This window comes from Lathyrus oleraceus, chromosome 6, assembly GCF_024323335.1.
Source record: "Lathyrus oleraceus cultivar Zhongwan6 chromosome 6, CAAS_Psat_ZW6_1.0, whole genome shotgun sequence".
NCBI classification, from domain to species: Eukaryota; Viridiplantae; Streptophyta; class Magnoliopsida; order Fabales; family Fabaceae; genus Lathyrus; species Lathyrus oleraceus.
This window is the reverse complement of record NC_066584.1, coordinates 434,835,388-434,855,387: the sequence shown is the minus strand read 5'-3', so window position 1 is coordinate 434,855,387 and position 20,000 is coordinate 434,835,388.

Here is a 20,000-nt window from a genome sequence, read left to right as displayed (position 1 = left end):
GATGAAAATTGGAGTGAGGAATACCAAGATGACAACCTAAGCGAATGCCTAGCACTACCGCCCGACCATATGCCTTGCCCAAAGAAACCAACCCTAGAACTTAAGACGCTACCCAAAAATCTAAGATACGAATTCCTAGACTATGAACTGGAGCGACCTGTAATAGTCAACGCCGACTTAGGGCAGATAGAGACCGAAAAGCTTCTACACATTTTAAGAAAATATCCAACTACTTTAGGCTACAATATCTCAGATCTAAAAGGAATAAGCCCTTCCATATGCATGCATCGCATAATGCTAGAGGAAGACAGTAAGACCTCTAGAGAACATCAAAGAAGGATAAATCCCATTCTGAGTGATGTAGTAAAGAAAGAAGTGCAAAAGTTGTTAGAAGCGGGTATTATCTACCCAATATCCGATAGTCAATGGGTCAGCCCAGTACATGTCGTACCGAAGAAGGGAGGCATCACAATTGTTAATAATGAAAAAGGCGAATCTATAGTACAAAGAATGGTTACTGGAAGTAGAATGTGCATTGATTATAGAAAATTAAACAAAGCCACTCGAAAGGATCATTTTACTTTACAGTTTATCGATCAAATGCTTGAAAGATTGGCTAAGCATTCTCACTTTTGCTATTTAGACGGTTATTTGGGATTTTTCCAAATTTCTATTAATCCTAACGACCAAGAGAAAACGACCTTCACATGTCCCTATGGTACATTCGCCTACCGACGAATGTCGTTCGGACTGTGTAATGCTCCCGCAACATTCCAAAGATGCATGATGTCAATTTTTGCTGATTTTATTGATGACATCATGGAAGTCCTCATGGACGATTTCTCTGTATGAGGACAGAGCTTCGAAGGATGTTTATCGAATCTTGAAATGGTACTTACAGTGTAACACCTCAAAATTTGCCCTCCTCTTCTTGGGATTAGCTTAGCATATTGCATTTCATATTTAGGGCATTAGTCATTGTATATTGCATATCATGTGAAAATAAGCAAGTCATCCTCTAAAGTCTTATCAGAGATGGAGAAGTTGTGTGGTTCAAGTCTGAGGGTCTCATAAATTGATCACTAGCCATCTGAGGGTTTGTGCTTCAATTAGGGTTTTCTTGGTTCTTCAAGGGGGTTGAGCATTATCTTGATTGCAAGGGTACATCATCATTATCATGGTTATGTCATCCTCAAGGGGTTCATTGTTCATGCTTAGATTCCTCTGGATTAGGGTTTTGACCTCTGGTCAACCCTAATCAGTGTCATTCTTTCAACCAGGGATTTTTAAGGAGAAGAGGTATTCTATTGATGATGAAGATCACATGTGTAGCGGTGTATTCGTCACTTTATGATTTATTGATTAAACCAAAAGCAAAGTATACAAAGAATCGAGTCGCCACCGCACTTTTATTTATCCTAAGGAATGGCTAAAAAGCGAACAAAAGCCTAAGAAGTTTTACACATAGAAAACTAATAAAAAGATCAGAGAGTCTGGGTAAGGGGTAAATTACGCAATGGGAAGGTGTTAGGCACCCAAAACGTCCTAGGTACTCCTAGGGAGCCCTTTTCACACTTGTTGTATAAAAAAAAAGTTTATTTGTTTATGACATATTATGCAAACATGAATGGGAAGATGAGAAAAGAATGTACAAGTTTATCATTTTTGTGTTTGAACGGATGAACCCGTTGCCTACGTACCTTCCATGAAAGGTAAGGATCAAAACGCCGTAGTTCGGCTAAAAGATTTCCAAAATATCAGTGGGTTTGTTTTAAAACACAAGCACTCAGGCTTTTCATTACCAATGGGAGAAAACTCAACCTGAATCAACAATCCACCATGCGAGGACGGCTTCAACATACTAGTGAGGGGTTAACCCTATAATAAGTATGGAAGACTTACAATCAACTCACTAAGGATAAGGTAAGATTTACATCAACCACTATGGTAATTGAAACCTACGACTAATGTATGAAAACCTATTAACAATGGACAAAGCCACTAAACAATTGAATGGGTGAAGTTAATTGATTATGAGTATTCACAAAATATGGTCAAAGTATGATTATGATTGATTCAAAGAAGTGTTATGAAATGGAGTTTGAAAAGTCAAGAACTTAAGGTCCAGGTTTCTAATTTGAAAAGACATGAAGATGTTTGCACAATAGTTCAAAGTTTTTGAAAGCAAACTGAAAAGGTTTAGGACAAAGAGGGTGAATGGATAATGGAGTGTAAAACTTCTCAGAAAGGTTCACCTCTTGAGATCATATAGAAGATGATTCAAGTGTGTCCTTAGGAATAGGTAAATGAGCAATAACAAATAAGCAAAACAAGTGATACCGGATGCCAATATATGGGCTTACTCCAATCTCACAAACAAAGGTGGATACCGGATACCAATAGATGGATTTACACCAGTCTCCTAAAACAAACCAGGATGTCAGATGCCAATTAATGGACTTATTCCAACCTCCTAAAGCAAAACAAAACTTGGATGTCAGATGCCAATCTATCTGGACTTACTCTAATCTCCAACAGATGATCATAGGAATGCAAATGCCAACAACATGGGCTTACAATTGCATCCTCACATACAACAAACAAACAAAAGCACTAAGCAAAGAGGACATAAGTGTCCAATGAAATGGTCTTACAGTTGTCCTTAATGGGCAAACCAAAGATGGATCACAAACATATGAAATGATGATCATGCAATAATGAGCAACTAATGATAATAAATGCACAAAGGCAAACAAGCAAACATGTACAGATGAGACAAACAATCAATCAAACAAAGCCATTTAGCACACACTATATCCAAGCAATTAGGCTCAAGCAAGGGTTAGACTTTAAAGTCAATTGGAATGGGGTAAATGGTGCTCTTAACCTTAACATTGAGAGTTAAGGTGAAGCAGATGAAAGGGTATGAGGGGTGTGCCTCATTTCTCTTATCCCTGACCTGGGAGAGCTTTGAATATCATAAGGTGTGGGAGTTCAGAAAGTTGGAACTCTCTCCACAAGTTAATGACTCGATAGATCTTGGGTTAAGATCCACAATGCTACAACATGTAATGTGAGCAAAGGGATGACACACAGAATAGTAGGAGATGGACTACACATCTCTTCTATCTACCAATTGCCTCATATGAGGTCTTTTCCTGCTTGGGGACGAAAATAAACAATCACAAACATTGCCTCTTAAGGAGGACTTCAGACAGGTGCCTGGCCACATAACAAGCCAGGTCTTCCAGACTACATGAAGAAGAGATGTTATACCTCAATGCTTAAGCTATCAAGCAAAGCAAAAGCAAGTTCACAATGAACTATAGCAACTAAGGTACCTGTAGAAACATCAAACAAATCAGTATGCTATACAGACAATCAAACCAACAGTTAATGCAACAGACAACCAATACAGGCAAAGGCATAAGCCACAAGTCAATCCCAATTGAATCAACTTCAACCTACAAAACACACATTAGTAATCAAAAGCAAATATCAAATGCTCTCAAGATGAGGCATCATCAATTGTGTAACTTGCATGTGCAACCTGAAACAAAGCTTCAAACATGAGAAGCAAACCCTTAGGCCAAAGCCTAGGGTCAAAGATGGGGAAAAAATTTAAAACAGAAGCTCAAATTTAACATGAATCAACCTTAAACACCTATTAAGACAATCCAAAAGGTCTCATGTCATTATCAATTACCAAGAGAATTTCATAATCAAAACATGTCATGGTGTGCAAATTGGAAGCTCAATGATGCAAACAGAATGATCACAAGCATATTAATTCCAAAATGGCTCAATAAATCTCAAGAAAAATCATGTCTAAACAGAACATATCCAAGGATCAACACACAAAAAATCATGGCATTTGGCTAAGTATAAGCATGTCAATTAAAATCAACAAGTCAAGGTATGCAAAAACAAGCTCAAAAGAAGCACAGATGGATGCATCAACTTAAGGCAATCCTAAAACAGAGATGACAAGTGATAAATGATTCAAACCAAAGCCAAGACAAACTTCAATGTGTCTAGAATGAATGTACAAAATTTCAAGTTCATATGGTAAAGCATAAGAATTTCACAAATCATGAAAGTTCAACACTCAACAAAGGTTCAACTATGACCAACCAGCAAAGACAAATATCAAACAAATTGGAAATGGATCCAAAAATTCTACAAAAATTCATGCACAAACTTAACATCCAGAAGTAACATCATGCAAAACTTTAGATCATTTAGCATTTATTTGGCATGGTAAATAAAATCAGCAAATTGGACAAGAAATGGTGTGACACACATTGTCACACCTATATTGATCACATCATATCTCACAAACCATAAATGAAAAAATAACAAACTCAATGCCAAAATGATCATCAAGGTGTCTAGTTTATGCATGTCAATTTTCAGCTTCATTGGATCAAGTATCATTATTTCATAAAAGAAATGGCAAGCAATGTGTAATGAATGACATGTAAACATAAACCCTAGGCAATTTTTAAATCCAACCGAGCACAAATTCTGGAAAAATATCCATAAAAAAGTAGACATTGCAAGGAACCTGGCACAAAAAATCTCATGTGAATTGGATTATTATTTTAGGAGTTATGAATTTTTTAATGGAAAGAAAAAATAAAAAATACATGGATACATGAAGAACATGAGAAAATGCAAATGGCCTAAAGTGGAAATGCCTTGGCTCAGATTCGAACCGTGTGTGCTTTCAAATGTGGCGCCTAACTTAGTGAAACGCATCGTTTCACTAATCTCACGTGGCAAGGACAAGCGCGCTTCACCAATCAAATGGCCATGTGTGTGATGATGTGGACCAATGCATGAGTATTAACAAGAAAAAACATGCAATCAGCGAAGGAATGGATCAAACAAGCATCTGGAACTAAAACCCTAGACATTCATCGCGTGTTCATCATGTTCATAATCATCATGATCCAACTTGCACAGAAATTCATGAAACATATATCATTCGAATCATCATTCAACACACATCAATAATCCAGCAATAATTCAACCTAATTCTACTCATATCAAACGCATCGATCACAATAAGTTTTAACATCCAAACTTAAAATCAACCTAACTTCTTCAATATTGCATGAAATTACTAGATCTAAAGTTCAGCGTGATCAGAAATCAGAGATCTACAAGATGCACATCATTATTTCAAGAATTGGAATAATCGAATTCTAACCTCAATGATGATGCAGAGCTGGAATCGTGCTTCTCAGGTCCTGGAAGTGTGAAACAGAAGTTCTACAATGATGAGGAAGATGAATGGATGCAAAAAAGTAGCTCAGCAATGCTCGATTCTTCTTAAAATTCCAACTGCCATGGGAGGTGCAATGCTTCAATAATCACGATTTCTTCAAGAATTCTCCAAGATCTTCCCTCAACAATCTTCAACAATGCTTATGGATCATCAACAAACCAAGAAACAAGCCAAGGAAATGAAGAACTCGATGAAAAGTCTGAGAGAATTTTTGAGATGAAAACTTTAGATCTGAAAATGTGAAGTTGTTGTTACTGAATTTCTGTTAGGATTATCATTATATACCCTCTGTTAATCAAGTCCTTAATCATCATTAGCCAAATGCAAGATGGATTAGTGAAATGAGCATGCTTATGCAAAAATGGCAAAAATACCCTCATGCACACATGGCCAATGGAACAATGCGAAATTTCACTTTGAATGAGCTGCAAAACCTTTTTGGAGGCAAATGGAATTGGTTGGAATTGAAAATAATGCATATTTTTCAAATTCACATTTTCCCACCAAAATTCAAAATGAAATCAAGTGAAAAATGCACTTTTTTTGTGATGAGTTTTAATGAAATGTGATGCATGATTATGATAATAGAGATCAAGAGAAAATTGCTCCAAAAAGAACCACATGAATTGGCCTTTTGGTTCAAAAGTTATGCTAGCTTGAAGTTCAAAATCCATTGACAATGATTTGATCATAACTTGCCAACCACAAATGAGAAATGGATGTTATTTGACTTTTTGGAAAGGTGAGAGCAAGATCTTCAACTTTCATGTTGGACAAAATCTCATTTGAAGCTTGCTTGATGATGTAAACTTGAGGAGAAGACCTTTCCATTTTTGGCAGTTTGAAATTACAGGTCACTTACTATTTTTGGCAACCTTTCATCTGACCTCAAATTCTCCAATGTTGATGTTTGAAATGTCAAATGAGACTTATATGGACATGAATGAGGCCTTTCCAACCATCTCCCACCATCAAATCCCTGATTTTATGCACAGTTGACCACAGTTGACTTTTCTAGGGTTTCAATTGACTGAAGAATGTTCTGATGAAATTCAAACCTCTATCACTTGAGATCTTGATTCAAAATGATATCACAACTCATATGAACTCTTGATGAATGATCATGGTGCCCAAATTCTCAAGAATGGCCACCATCCATTGCTCAATGGCTGACTTTGATTGTCTTGACCTAATGGTTGCTTCAGCTGCAAGTAACAAGGTTAGATGACATATTTTTGTACTTTTGGTTAGTAAACAAATGAAAAGCAATGATACACATATGCAAAACATGCTTGGTGATCAAGAACCACTCTCAAAAGATAACCCACCCACAAGGAGGAAGGCAAGGTGCACAATGATCCTTGAGGCAATGATATGATATGATATGATGCCATGAGGGATCTTAGGGGAAAAATTGGGATCCTACAACATGGTTATGTGGAGAGCTTATATGGGCTAGGGGTTTCATTTCTGAGCCATTTCCTCAGGTGGTAGAGGCTCAAAGTCCACAGTGCGTTTTCAAGTCATCTAGGGCCATAAAAGTCAACTGAGAGCTATGAGATGGAGAGATGGTTTGAGACACTTCATTCATGTCCCAAAGAGGTTCATTTGTCATTACAAACACTTATCTTGAAGAATTTGAGGTCAAATCATAAGTTTCCAAAAATGGAAAGTGACCTGTAATTGAAAGTTTCCAAAAATGGAAAGGTTTTAGTTCAAATTCAACTTGATTTTACATCATCAAAGAAGCTTCAAATGAATTTTTGTCCAACATGAAAGTTGAAGATATTTCTCTCCCATTTCCAAAAAGTCCAAGATCATGAGCATCTGATGAATGGTTGAGGAGTTATGCTCAAATGATCACCAAGTGTGCATGAAACTTCAAAGTGCCATAACTTTTGACTCAAAATTCCAAATGAAGCCACTCTTATTGCAAAATTCTTGTCTTGACCTATATTTTCCAAATCCATCATTGCATTGCATGAAATAACATTACATGATCATGTGTACATTCATATGCATTTTGGAGGGAAAATGGGAAATTTAAAATTGGTTCATCATGCATGCCAAATACCATTCCAAAATTGTTCATTGGCTAATTTTAAGTGAGTCCAAACATTTGCATGAGGGAATTCACGTGGTGCATGGCCATACAAGTCCATTATTCATTTTTGGCAAGGCATTTCAATTTTCACTAATCATGATTAGCACAAGCCTAATTTTGATTTCAGAGTAATTAACATGGCATATAAATAGTAAATCATAACAGAATTTTCATTTTACACATTTTCTAGATCTAGAATTTTCTCTTCCCTCCAAAATTCTCTCTCATTGAAATTCAAAATTTCTTCACACAAGGCATGAATTTTTCTGCATATTCTGGTTCAGCATGCATCATTGAGTAGGATTTGGTCTTTGGTTTGAAGAAATTGGTGAAGATTCATATGCATCAAGCTCAAGAACATGAAGATGGAAGTTCCAAATTAAGCAAGATCTAGATCGTGGCAAGCATCCATTTCTACATCAAGCTTCATAACAAGAGCAAAGGAGAAGATCTACACACTTTTGAGGCTTTGAACACGTTGTTTTCATCACTGCCATTCCAGGTTGGTGAAAATTCGAAGCTCTTAATTCTTAATTTTATGGACATGTTATGGTAGATCTTTGCATGCTGGTTATTCTGATATAAATTTCATGAAAATTGGATGAAAAATGAAGAAGTTATGTTGAATTAAAGTTTAGATCTAGAAACTTATTTCCTTCGATCCAGAAAATATGTTGAGAATTAGGCTTAGCTTTTATGATATTTGGAATCTACGTAACGAGACCTTTCCAACGATATAAATTTTATGAAATTCTGCACACACAAAAATTGAGATGAACAGTAGAACCACCGTCTTCATGAAGAAGACGGTGGAAACCACCGCTGTGTACAGTACCGGCCACCACCTGGTTTTGAGGCTAGGGCTTCAGCAAAACGACGTTGTTTTGCCCCTAGTAGCGCGCCTTGTGCATCCCAAGCATGATTTCGATTCCAGCCTGGTGGATTTTGGAATTTTATTCTTGCGCGCTTACCTCCCTTCGATTCCCACTTCCAGCATTTCCATGTTATTTTTTTTCAGCGCCTGTTTTCTTTTGGTACACGCTTCGATCCCTGGCTGCTGCAATTTCCATTTTTCCATTTCATTTTCCATTTCATTTTCACATGGATTGCACATTATTTCATTATATTTTCCTTAACTTCAAAAAATCCTAACAAATTGGAAACACATCCAAATAAATCCAAATATTTTGCTACATGTTCCTATGAATGTCCTTAATTTTTTATGTGAATTTCTGGATTTGCACGTTGCTGGAAATTTACTTGTGTTGGCTTCTTTGGACATGTATGCAAATGTGACATGCTTCATTAATTCTATTGTGAAATGCTCATACATTGGCCAATTGATTTGAAATTTGGTGTGATGATTCCTAACATGTTGATTGATTTTTGAGGCTTGGTTATGTATTTTTATCATTTTTCATCTCTGTTTTAGGCGCATGAACTTAGGGTGTGACAATGTGTGTCACACAATTTGATGTCATACTTGTGCATTTTCATTTCTAGGTCAAATGAGCTCTTCTGATTCCAATTGTTGGCATGATGATTGTATTTGACATGTTGTGTGCAGATAAAAATTTCTATGATTGTTTGATTCATTTCTGTTTTAATATGGAATTTTCATTCTTGGTGACCAATTGTGTGCTTTGAAATTGCCTTTGCCATATCTTTCTCATGAGATGACTTTGCTTGATGCTTTTGATTTGGTCCTTTTTAGGACATGTTCTTGCTTGATTAAACATGCTTCATGTGAAATTTTGGTTGCTGTTTTGACTTTTTACTTCACCTTTGACCCTAGTCCTTGGACTAGTGGTTTATACTCACATTTTGAGCTTTTGTATTTCAGGTTCAAACATTTAGCTCCATGGTTGATGTTGCATCATCATTTGAGCTTTGCTATTTTGCTTTTGTTTGCTAACATTTGGTTATTTTGCAGGTCCTTTGGTAGTGAATCACTTGTGTTTGCCTCTTGTGGCTTACATGTTGTACATATTGGTTGTCTCACTATTGACTGTTTGATTGTTTGTCTGAATGTGAATATTGACTTGTTTGACTTTCTTACAGGTACTTTAGCCGCTTTAACTCATTGCTTGAGTTGCTTTGCTTTGCTTGTGGTTGGCATGCCACTTAGGTAATCTCTTTAACTCCATGTAGTCTGGAAGACCTGCTATCTTTGGCAGGCACCTGTCTGAAGCCCTCCTTAAGAGGCAATGTTTGTGATTGTTTATATTTGTGCCATGTACTTCAAAGACCTCCTAAGTGAAGAGGCATTAGCAGATAGAAGGGATGTGCAATCCATCCCCTGCTATTCAGTTGAGTCTTTCATCTTGCTCGCACTACGTGCTAAGGCATTTTGAATAAACACCCAAGGTCTTGTATATAGCGTCAGTCATTATGGGGTAGGGTCCCACATTCTGGACCCCCACACCTTCATTGATTTGAAGCTCACCCAGGCCCGGGTTAAGAGCTGTGAGGTCTAACCCTCATCTCCCATTTCATCTGCTCACCCTGACAGTCAATGTCAGTGGTTAAGAGCCTCAGACACCTTTCCAGTTGGCTTGTTTGTCGAGGTTGATATGACCCCTTGACTAAAGCCCAGCCTTGTATGAGCCGCTTGTTTGCATATAGCGTGTGATGATTGCTTTTGATGTTTATCTGCTTTTGCTTCTCATCTCCTTTCTGTAGGAGTCGTATGATCAACTTTCGAGGAAGTTGAACGTACGTAGAGATAGACTTGAGTTGACTCATTGCCTGTGTGAGTCAAACTCTTGTTAGAGACCTCAACCTAGGGTTATAATGTGCATGACGACTATTAGGCTCGAGTCAGTCTCCCTTTTAGTCCGTTATTCCCTTGGTCTCTGGTTAGGAGAAAGTTTCTCCCCTGTTAAGGGGAACTACGTCGCCCTGATCCTCATACCAGATGAGGTACGTAGGCAGGAGATCGTGCGAGATCTCTCCGGGCAACCTTTTCTTTTTTGTGTGTGTTTGCTTGACAGCTATTAGACTCGAGTTCCAGACTCCCTATTAGCTTGTCTGTTTGATAACCTTTTTGTGTGTGTTAGGAGTTGGATGTAAGACCAGCGATTGGCATTCCGTTTCCTATTTGTTGTGTGTTTGGAGTTTGATGTAAGTCCAGTGATTGGCATTCGGTTTCCTGTTTGCGTTCCTTTGTTCGGAGTCTGATGTAAGTCCAACGATTGGCATTCGGTTTCCTGTTTGCGTTCCTTTGTTCGGAGTCTGATATAAGCCCAGCGATTGGCATTCGGTTTCCGGTTTGTGTTTCTTTTGTTCGGAGTCGGACGTAAGGCCAGCCATTGGCAGTCTGTTTCCATTTGCGAGTTTCTTTTGACGTCTCAGCGTCTTTGCGTGTGTTTTGTTTCGGCGTGCGTTAGCCGAACTACGAGTGTTCTGATTCTTCTCTGGATAGAGAAGATACGTAGGAATAGGATGCGATGTCCTAGCGAGCATGTTTCTCATTCCCCCCGAACTACGTTGACTCTGATGTTTGTTTCTGACAAACTACGTAGGCCCAGGATGCGACATCCTGCCGAGTCCGCTTTCTCCGTCTTCTTCCATCCTGTTTATTCCAGTGTGTGTGCATTCTTCGAGCAGTTATTTAGCAACCTTATTCTATTCTCTTGAGCGTGGATCCCGTCGAGTACGACGGACGTGAGGGGTGCTAATACCTTCCCCTTGCGTAACCGACTCCCGATCCTTGCAATCTCCGGTCGTAAGACCATTTCCTTTCCAGGTTTACTTCGAGCGTTTCCTTTCCCTCCTGTGGGATAAATAACGCGCGGTGGCGGCTCTGTTTGTTTGTTTTTTCCCGCCGGTTGTTTTTCGCGTTGCGACAAAAAGATGCATAAAAGTGAACCTCGTGCTAAACTGGGAAAAATGCCATTTCATGGTCCGACAAGGGACCGTACTCGGACACATAGTATCTGATAAGGGGATTGAAGTAGACAAGGCTAAAATAGAAGTTATAGAAAACCTTCTGCCTCGGAAAACCATAAGAGAAATACGAAGCTTCTTAGGAGACACCGATTTCTACCGGCGATTCATTAAAGATTTCTCAAAAATCACCAAACCACTGACTGGCTTATTGATGAATGACTCCAAATTCATCTTTGATGACAAATGCCTAACGACATTTGAACAACTGAAAACAGCTCTTATCACCGCACCTATCATGCAACCGCCCGATTGGAGATTATCTTTTGAAATCATGTGTGACGTTAGTGACTATGATGTAGGTGCAGTCTTAGGACAAAGAAGGGATAATAAACTTCATGCAATATACTACGCAAGTAGAACCCTAGACCCTACACAGATGAACTACGCCACCACACAAAAGGAACTTTTAGCCGTAGTGTTCGCTCTGGATAAATTCCATTCCTACCTAGTAGGAGCAAAGATAATTATCTATACCGACCATGCTGTAATTAGGTACCTGTTAAATAAAAAGGACGCCAAACCAAGACTCATAAGGTGGATTTTACTACTACAAGAGTTTAACCTAGAAATCAAGGATAAGAGGGGCACTGAAAATGTCGTGGCCGATCACTTGTCAAGAATGGAAGGTATTAGACCTGAACGAGTGCCTATAAACGACGATTTCCCTTACGAACGACTCATAGCCCAATTGAAATCAATACAGCTAAATATGAATTAACCTATAAGGATACCAAAACAAACGAGGTAGTGGAAGCAATTTACACTAAAACCACACTGCCATGGTACGCTGACTTCGTCAACTACTTAGCAGCCGGGGTGCTTCCACCAGACTTGACTTACCAACAAAAGAAAAAATTCGTCCACGATTTTAAACATTACTACTGGGATGAGCCTCTGCTTTTCAAGAGAGGCGTCAACGGTATCTTCTGTCGATGTGTCCCCGAAGATGAGGTAGAAAACATAATCTCCCACTGTCATTCTGCTCCCTATGGAGGACATGCAAACACCTCGAAGACTTGCGCTAAGATCTTGCAAGCCGGCCTCTTTTGGCCCACTATGTGGAAAGATGTCCATATCACGATCATCAATTGCGATCGGTGTCAACGTACTAGCAACATATCTAGACGCGATGAAATGCCACTTAAAGGAATTTTGTAAGTAGAAGTCTTCGATGTTTGGGGAATCGATTTTATAGGACCATTCCCATCTTCTTTTGGTAACAAGTACATCCTCGTTGCGGTCGATTACGTATCAAAATAGATCGAGGCTCTAGCCTCTCGAACAAATGACACGTGAGTGGTAATTAGACTCTTTAAGCGCATAATCTTCCCTAGATTCGGCGTGCCGAGACTTGTCATTAGTGATGGTGGCTCCCATTTCATTTCAAAGATTTTTGAAAAAATCTATTACTGAAATATGGAGTCCGGCACCGTGTAGCAACACCCTATCACCCACAAACAAGTGGGCAAGTAGAGGTCTCGAACCGAGAAATCAAACAAATCTTAGAAAAGACGATTGCCACCTCTAGGAAAGATTGGTCCTCAAAATTACACGTAGCCCTGTGGGCATATAAGATAGCTTATAAGACCCCAATATGAACCACACCTTTTAAGCTAGTTTATGGAAAATCATGTCATTTTCTGGTAGAATTAGAACATAAAGCATATTGGGCCATTAAGACCCTTAATCTCAATTATACTGCTGTAGGCGAAAAAAGAATATTAGATATCCATGAACTATAAGAACTTAGATTAGATGTGTATGATAATGTCCGAATCTATAAAGAAAGAACAAAGAAATGGCATGACAATCACATATCGAGGAAAGAGTTTAAGGAAGGTGACAAAGTACTTTTGTTTAAATCCCGCCCTAGACTCTTTCTAGGAAAACTTTGTTCTAGGTGGTCTGGGCCCTTCGAATTTACCAACGTCTTTCCAAATGGAGCGATAGCGATAAATGGAAAAGAGAGCGAACCATTTACAGTAAACGGGAAGCATTTGAAACATTACCATAACATTGACAATAATGATTTCATCGCGAGTCTAAAGCTTGCAGAGTTGCCCGCTCATTCACCAGATTAACATCTATCATATTTCTGTCGAGCTTACGACAATAAACAAAGTGCTCAGTGGGAGACAACCCACACTCTATTTTTAACTGTTAATTCAATTATCTAAACTTTTATTTATTATTATTGCTTATTTATCATTTTCTTTCTTTCTTATTTTTCATAAAGTCAATCGGTATTTTTCTTTATTATTGACCATTACTAACTTAATGTTGTTATCTACTTAAATTTATCTAGCTACTGACCATCACAATGCAACAAGTAGATTACATGGATATAGTCTCCAGAGGCAGAGGTCAAAGAAGACATTTTGAGGCTCTATCTCAGAGAGAAATGGCACTAACCATATACCTAGATGGACACACTATGACCAAGTTAGGTTTAAGAGACAGTGTTATGTTCCTAATTAACCAAATAGGCTGGGACACCTTCGCTATCAAAAGAAAATTCAGTTCCTACCATAGGTTGACTTTAGAATTCCTAAGCTTCCTAGTTTACCTGCTAAACCACGGTATGGGATTTAACAAAGGCCTCATCACCTTTAGGTTGTTCGATATTGAGTACCGCGACACTCATAAGGAAATAGCTGAACTTCTAGGATGCCCTAATTGTCCTGATACCTTTACCATTACCCAGGAAGACATGCTTGTAGACCTTGAATTAGATTAATTTTGAGGTAGCATCACAGGAAACAACCATCCCGACCCAGATCTCATGCATTCCGAGAACATCCACAATCCTGCCATTCGTTACTTTCATAAGATCCCAGCTCACACCTTATTTGGAAAGGAACAAAACATAACCTCCGTGTCCAAAGACAAACTCTTTATAATGCATTGTGCATCACAGACCCGACCTGTTAACGCCGCTACATTTATGATAACTAATTTGGATCGTATAGCATATGATAACCATGGACCAATCTTAGTGGGGGGGCTTAGTGACCATGATAGCAAATGCCATCGGACTGAGACAACCACTTATCAGGCTCAACCCTTTAGGTGGGATATGACCAATGAATATCCAATTCTGTTTCAACACTAGTATCATTAGGAACCTAGGCTCGGATGTGTTTGAATTTCTAATTAACCGCCAAGTAGTACACCTGTTTACCCTGCCATACCATATGATGAGTGTACATGATAGGAATAACTGACTCTATGATTTGGATGGACCACCAAATGCACCACCTTCTCCTCCAGAGACACCCCAAATCTATGACCATTATGATACCTATCTCTCTGATGCTGAATCATACGTCCCAGCTATACCTGATGCGCCTCCTGCCGATCATGCTGCTGCCATCGAAGCTGTCCAGACAAACATCGCCAACCTGAAAGGCGAACTGAGCACTTTGCACGTGGAATTCCACGACTTTATGGATGTAGTGACTGAGAACCTGGATCACATCTACCAGCACTTCTACTCGTTCGCTCCTCCTACCAGTAGTCGCCGTAATGGCTAATTTATTTGAATATTACCAATTTACTGACATTTATTTTATTTTATGTTTTGAATTTTATTTTTGTTTTTACACATTGGGAATTCTATTTATTTATTTCATTTCTTTTTAATTCCACCAGACGAATTATATCATCTTTTCCTGTCTACCTCATTCTTTTATTTTTAAATTTTGCATTTTAATGTCATTTTGTCATATTCAATGTCGGTCAATTAAAATTCAAATGGAAAAATTGTGGTGTCTGTCACACACAGGCTGTGGCGCCCATGTGAACATTGTGGCGCCCGCCACACACATAAAAAGTGGCGTCAGCCACTACATTAATGTTCATATGCACAATGTTGTACTAATGACACATGATCGCTTTAATTGCCTTGTCCCTTGCATGTTGGACATTGTATTAAAGCTCTTAAACCACTCTCACATCCTTTGACCATGGCATTGAAGACCATAAATAAAATTTATTTCGTTCATCAATTCCCAACCACAACCATCTCTATATAAACCACCAACATAATCTCAAAAAAGCACACCTTTCATAAGCATAATTCTCCTCTCTCTTGCTATATTCCTACTACATTACACGAGCAATATGAAGTTCAATCATGGCACAAATGAGGGAACACGAATTATTATTCAGAAATGGTGAACCAGGTGAATTACAGGAAGAGACTTACACGGCTCTAAGCGCAAGAAAAATTGAATCAGCAAGGTGCACCGGTGAACCCTGCTTATTTGTCTTAGGAATTTTAGATAGTGTTAACTATATGCTAGACACTTTAAATTTAAATTATTTCCTATCTTTCAAGGACCTTGTCTATGCGCAATTAACACTAGAATTCCTAAGTTCGTTAATTTTTAGTCCCACACCCAACACAGACTGTTCCAATGGGACTGTCCAGTTTCGCTTGTTCAACATAGAATATGATTTTACCTTTACCCAACTTGCGGACCTGCTACAATTTCCCCATGGGGATGGCGTAGCAAGTGAGGTCCCATATATTGAGGGTAGGCAACGCGCCTTTCAACCATTTTGGAGGGCAATAACAGGTACAGTAACCCATAATTTTGAGGGAAACAAAGTCACTTTAATTCACAACTCGGCTATTCGATATTTCCACCAAATATCTGCATCCACCATTTTTGGCCGAGCAAAATCTAACAAGGTGAACGAAAAAGAACTCTTTTATTTGTTCGCCACTTTTCTGCCATAAAAGGTGAATATCGTCCCTTTTATGTTCTCTCACATGCAGGTCATTCTCAATGCGAAGAGAGGGCCGATTATTTTTAGAGTTTTAATAACCTCCATATCCAGAGTCCTAGGACTCGAAGAAAAATTCTCCCGGCTAACCCTGCTCCTGCATCATGCCATTGACATTGACATGGCGAGGGGCATGAAATTGGTAAAACGAAGGCGAGACGGTAAGTTTAATCTAATAATTGTAAATAATGTCTTACAAGATTTGATCCTCCAAAATCCAACTCGCACATATGTGCGTAACCTAGAAAATTATTGTTATATTAATGATCTGGTGCCTAACCAAGTCCCCGCGCACATTCCTAAGAATGTAGCTGCTGGCGGGGACACCGACGAGGATTATATTCCGGAGCAAGTTGCTCCCGTTACTGAAACACACCACACACATGTCATCTGAAAATGTTGCAGGTACATCATCCATCCAAAGACCCAGAAGAAGAAATGTGGCACCTGCCACTCTTGATCAGATTTATGTTGAACTGCTGCGGCGTAGCGAACTAGACGCTCTGCACGACCTACAAATCCAAAACATAGAAGCTCAGCAAACAGAAATGCTGCAAATAGTTCGCCAAATGCAGAATGATTAGCACGACTACGCGTTCAGAACCGGACAGAACATGTCTAACTTGATCGATGAAATGGAAGCACTGACAGTGCGTGTGGAAGATCTACAAGACTATGCGCCACCTCACCAACCTGGGAATGATGGACACACACAAACACGTGGTAAAAGGCGCCAGTAGCAGGCTACCCAGGTTCTACCTTTCTCTCCTATCTTATGTCGTTGCATTGGGGACAATGCAAGGTTTAGGTATGAGGGAGGAAGCTTTACCGCTTTTACTTATCGCTTTCTAGGTAGATTTAAATTATTGTTATTTCCTTTTGTTATTTTATTTTTGTCAAGTGTCAGTCGAGTCAAATATCAATGTATTGTCGAGTCTTTATGTGTGGTTTCCCTTATTTACTAATTCACCCATTTGCTTAAGCCATACAATTTTTTTGCAAAAATCTATACTTAGAGATACAATACATCTTTTGAAAATTCTAACCTATAAATAAAACCGAGGTTGAATTGTAGAGATTTGGAAAAAATTTACAAGATCGGTATCGTTTTAACACCTTAAATCTCCCAAGTATAAGATCGATTTGAGTACTTGTCATGCCATAGCCTTAAATTCCATCCTTTAATATTCCTTAAGTAGTTTATCTAGCAATCAGCACCATCCTAAGCACACACTACACGAGAAGTCGATGCAAATACGTGTATGATTTTAGGCTTAAAAGAAAAAAAAGATTGACGAAATGTATGAAAAATGTTGTTCCTTCTAAGTTAGGTGACCCTCACCCGGTCATTTAGCCCAACGGTATAACCATCTTTAACTGTAATTTGAGCCAAAGTCCGAAAAAGAAAGAAAGAAATAATGATGAGATCATAGTCACTAACATATTATCTTGCTATGAATGTGAAAGGATAACATGCTTAATTTGATTGCGCTGAAATGAAAAAGGATAAAAAGAAGGTTTAGTAAGGTATGCTTAGGCATGCCGATATGATTCAGATTGATTTGTATAGGAGGGAGACTTATGGTTGCACTATTGTGACTATGTGTTCCAACGATACCCTTAGTGTGGAAGTTAGTACCTATTGATGCAATTTTTGACCAAAGTAGAGTTTATAGACTAGAATGAGTATCTGAATGCAACTGTGTCTTTCACGAGTCTTGATACTGTATGCTGCAAAGATTTTACAAAACTTTTTATTCATGTACGCGGCATTTGCTTGAGGACAAGCAAAGTTTTAAGTATGAGGGAGTTTGATAACGCGAAAACGTATCGTGTATTTGGCTTCATATGCATTGCTTTTTACTTGATTAACACTTATTATTACACAATATTTTACGTTTATTTCAGGTATTTATCGAATAAGAGATGTATAGGAAAGCAAAGTGGAAAATAGCAAAAAGGAAAGAAAAAAAGGAGAAAATGGAGAAAAATAGGAAGCATGGCGTTCACCACACCAAATGGACATGTGGCGCGCACCACTTGGATGTGTGGCGCCCGCCACATGACCTAAAGGGAGTGGTGTCTCCTGCCACGAAGCTATGTAGTGGTGGCGCTCTTCCCACAAAAGGTGGCGCCCGCCAATGAGACCATATTAGGGTTGTGGACGCCTCCATCAACCCGGTCTCCCTTATTTCTGTCCACCTTTTTAGCCACGACCTCCACATTTTTAACCATGACTTCCACTTACTTTTTCAACGAACGAATGCTACAATTAGGGAGAGTGGAAGTATATAAAGGAGGGTCGGTTTTCTCACCAAGTGTGCAATTTTTCAGTCAGATTCTTTTGGTTAGATTTTCTTAGGCAGTTTCTTACTTTGTAAAAGCAATAAATTCTCCACATCAGGGTCTATTACAATTTATTGTTTAAGCATCTGAATTTGATTGTAACGGTGTACTCGATTGCCAAAGCTTGCCGACATTGTTTAATTTGAAGAATCAGGATTCATTCCAAGTTCTCGATTTATATTCCAGGTTTTAGGTAGAACTCGAGCACTAAATACGACTTTATCACTTTATGTAGAAAATATCGACTTAAAGATCCTGTTTCACACTTTCGCGCTATCGACAAAGACCACACCTCCTAACCACCTGATTTTTATCTCGCTCGCCCTTTCTAATTAGAAAGCGTATTTTGAAAGTAAATGAGATCCTAAACGATGCCTAAAGCGCTATCGCTGTTTTTAGGATCAATGCCTAGTTTCCACTATCGGGTTCCTTCCTCACACTCTCGCGCTATCAGACTGAACCTTGATTTGTTCTTCACTCTCTTGCCAAAACAATAAAACATACATTTGGAAACTAAAGCCAGATGATAATTAAATCATATAATCACACCTATTATTTCTATAGAGTCCCGTCGGTAAAAATGACCCTCATACGCTAGACTCAAGATAATTTAGCAAGGCATGGTATTAATTGAAAGTAACCTGTGTAAGAACAAAGTTGGATCTACAATGTATCTCTAAGATTTTGATGATAACAAAGGATGAAACAAAAAAAATGGCACCCTAATGGAAAATTTTCTTAAGTGTGCAGGACTCTGATCAAACAATCAGATAGATAAAACATCAGATACAGAATCCAGAATTTAGATGCTACTCAGAGGAAACGCGTCCAGAAGGTTCTGACTCTGATCAACGCAGGAACCAGCAAAAACAAAAAGAAGTCATAAACTCTGTTAAAGAAGAATGAATCCAGACTCTAAATCTGAAGAAGTCAAGATTATAGAGAAACTCTAACTTGGTCAGATAGAAGCAACCTCTGAAGACGAACTTTGACTAACAAGACTTTGAATACGGATTTGCTAGCTCAGAACGTGTAACCATGAAGAAATCTATTTTGAAAAAGAAACTATTTCTAGAAGGAAGTTATGATGCGCCCAAAACTGTCTTAGAAAGAAACAAAGAGAGTAATGACGATAATCATTATTTAATGACCAAGATCCTGTCATCACCCAACGGTCCTCTCAAACTCCTATATAAAGGACGGAATGCCTCACAAGAAAACACACCTGAGACACACAAGAATGCAAATCTCTCATTCATCCTCTTTTACTCTTCCACGAGCTGCTGCTTTTATGTGAAAATTGTTATTCTTATATTTCTGTAATATTTGCTTGTTGTTAGAAGCATTGTGCATAACAATCTTATCTAATTTACTTCCTCAAGTGACTCTGTGCAGTCTGAATACTTGTGAGGCCTAAGGGATTATTCTCTTAGACAGTTGTTTGTGTAATCTTTCAAGATTAGTGGATTAAGTCCTTTTTGATGGCGAAATCACCTTGGCCGGGTGGACTGGAGT